At 36.3% G+C, this 2,921-nt stretch overlaps 1 non-coding gene across 1 annotated transcript; it reads right to left on the bottom strand.

The window, feature by feature from the left end:
• Window positions 1-691: 691 nt before the first annotated feature.
• TRNAC-GCA lies at window positions 692-763 on the bottom strand. The gene has a single exon. It is a non-coding gene; the product is annotated as a tRNA-Cys (tRNA).
• Between the last annotated feature and the right edge of the window lie 2,158 nt (window positions 764-2,921).

The raw sequence follows: 2,921 nt of genomic DNA on the forward strand, positions 1-2,921 counted from the left end.
GTATTTTTGCTTACTCAGATAAAAGACAACCTGTAAAAAAATATAATGAAAAAATTAAATTTTACATGTGCTGTAAAAGGGGTTATTAAAAATATTTGTTCAATTTCAATAAAGCTAAGTGTGCCACAGAAGCTAAGTCTTTTCACTTTTGCATTACAATGTAAATAATTTAGATGAGAATGGTAACTTAGATTTTTGTTTCTGGTCTTCCTCATAAACTTGAAGTATTTACATAGCTATTATACTTTTGTTGTAATATAAAAATGTAGCTCATAGTACCCCCATGAAGAAAGAAAAAATAAATCATTCTCATTGTAGAAACAGGGAAATGGAGATAAGGAAGTATTAGTAGTCATTGTAAACAGAAGCTAATACTGGACATGAGATACAGAACACTTCCAAGAGCACTTAGGAATCATAAAATACCAAACTGAAAAGAAATTTAAAATATCAACCTGTCCACCTATCCATCCTGCTTTTGTCAGGAATAGAGTTCCATGATGAAAAATAATTCTGAGAACCCCAGTGAAATAGACGTAACTCATCTTGGCCCTTGTAGATAAAGTGAAGTCGCTCAGTCGCGTCCAACTCTTTGCGACCCCATGGACTGTAGCCTATCAGGCTCCTCCGTCCATGGGATTTTCCAGGCAAGAGTGCTGGAGTGGATTGCCATTTCCTTCTCCAGGGGATCTTCCCGACCCAGGAATCGAACCCGGGTCTTCCGCATTGCAGGCGGACGCTTTACCGTCTGAGCCACCAGGGAGGCCCTTTTCTTAACTAAAGGTATCCATCATAAAATTTTCAGGAAGACGTGGATTCCTAAGCTGATGTTTATGGCCTTTTAAACCTATTCAAATATTGAATCATTTCCATAGAAAGGAATATTGCAGAACGGCTAAAAGCATGAATTTTAGAGTTAGACAGACTAGCTCAGCCACCTATCAACAGGGTTACCGTAGATAAGTTATCTGCTTTTTTGAGTAGCTCCTATTTCAGAGACTTTTAAGAGGATAAACTGAGAAAAATGCAAGTAAAACCATTAACTTGGTGTCTAGCAGATAGTAAATTCTCAATAACTAACAGATAATAATAAAATTAGTATTATTATTATGAATTGTACTATACTGGGTAAGAAGCTACACAATTCCTAGCTCGGCTAGATTAATGCCATGCTTTTTGCCTTTTTCCCAAAACACTATTTCTGTCTTATTGCTCACTCCTTCCCAAACAAATAAGGCAAAGTCTTTGATTGGTCTCAAATCTTTTGCTCCCATGGAAAAGTAGTAAAATTGAGGCTTACTCAAATCTCTTGCTCCCATGGAAAAGTAGTAAAATTGAGGCTTAAAATGCCTCCCAAAGATGGGTCTGACCCCGTAAGTGTACTAGGAAGAGCCCTGAGGCTACATATGATGGGATGGGGAGGCACCTTGGTGGAAAATCCAAAGCTAAACAATCATGTCTAATCAAAGTGTATACTGGCTGTATAATTTTCAGAGGGAGGGTGTAGTCCCCACATTAGAAAAAATGTTTGAATATTCACCTCTAAATGTATCTGCCAGCCACACAAGTAGGTAAAGACATCCTAGATGACAAGTAGTGTTCTTGACTTTTCTCTAATTATAGTCCACATTCAGTGGGAAGACCTTTTTTAAAAATTAAGTATAGTTGATTTATAATGTTGTGCCAATCTCTGATGTAGAGCAAAGTGATTCAGTTATATACATATATATATATTCATTTTCATATTCTTTTTCATTATGGTTTATTACAAGATATTGAATACAGCTCCCTGTGTTATACATTAGAACGTTGTTGTTTATCCACCCTATATAAAATAGTTTGCATCTACCAACCTCAAACTCCCAGTTCTTCTCTCTCCCTCCTCCCCTCCTCCTTGGCAACCACAAATCTGTTATCTATATCTGTGAGTCTGTTTTTGTTTCATCTATAGGTTCATTTGTGCTGTATTTTAGATTCCACCCATAAGTTACATCATATGGAATTCGTCTTTCATTAGAAATCACTCTTGAATTTAGGTTTATAAATAAAATCTCAAGGGAAAGATTTTTAAGCACCACATATTCTGACAAAATACATAATTCCCTCATAATGGAGGAATTGAGGACATTTTTTCTTTCACAATAGTACAAGAAAATAGTTCAAAAGTAAAATCATGGCTCTGAGGAAAAGAATTTACCACTAGTTTTCATTAGACTGGAAGCTTCTGGAAGAAAATGGTTATGTTTCTAAGGGTTTTCTGCACTGCCTGCCAAAGCTGGAATGCTCAATGAGTATTATTACTATCATTAAGTAAAAAGTTGGTGAAGGAGGCTATGCTGTGCCTGTTGGACAAAGTTTACATAAGTTTTTTTCCACTCAAGCAATGAGAAGTAACCAACTACTGCTACCACTTTTCAAATAATGGATTACTTGGGGATTTGACTTTTAAACATTTTTCAATTCCTACCACTTGGTTTTACGAACAGACTGAGATGATTCAAGACTTAAGACTCTTTACGGCACTCTCAAACACCTTGGTCCAAAACAGATTCTACAAACCAGACTGGCTGTTGATTTTTAAAAATCCTTCCAAACAGTATTAGCACTGAGCTCCTCATCTATGGACAGAGAAGCCTGGAAGGGTACAGTCCGTGGTGTCACGAAGAGTCGGGCGTAACTGAGCCTACACACACGTGCTGCGTCTATACCACTGCAAAAACCTGTCAAATTCTGAAAGCAAATTTTCCAATAAACATTAAATGAATGTCACTTTACATTTTGCTTACTCCTTTAATATCAAATATGTAGGTTCTAACCAAAACACAGCATAAAATTCCGTATCATATGATTCACCACTTTGGAAAAAGAAAAAAAAAACACTTCGGAATATTTTTTAGGATTTTTGCATCTCCTAGTTTAAG

The sequence above is a fragment of the Bison bison genome, unplaced genomic scaffold (genome assembly GCF_000754665.1).
Source record: "Bison bison bison isolate TAMUID 2011002044 unplaced genomic scaffold, Bison_UMD1.0 scf7180017845511, whole genome shotgun sequence".
In the NCBI taxonomy this organism is placed as follows: domain Eukaryota; kingdom Metazoa; phylum Chordata; class Mammalia; order Artiodactyla; family Bovidae; genus Bison; species Bison bison.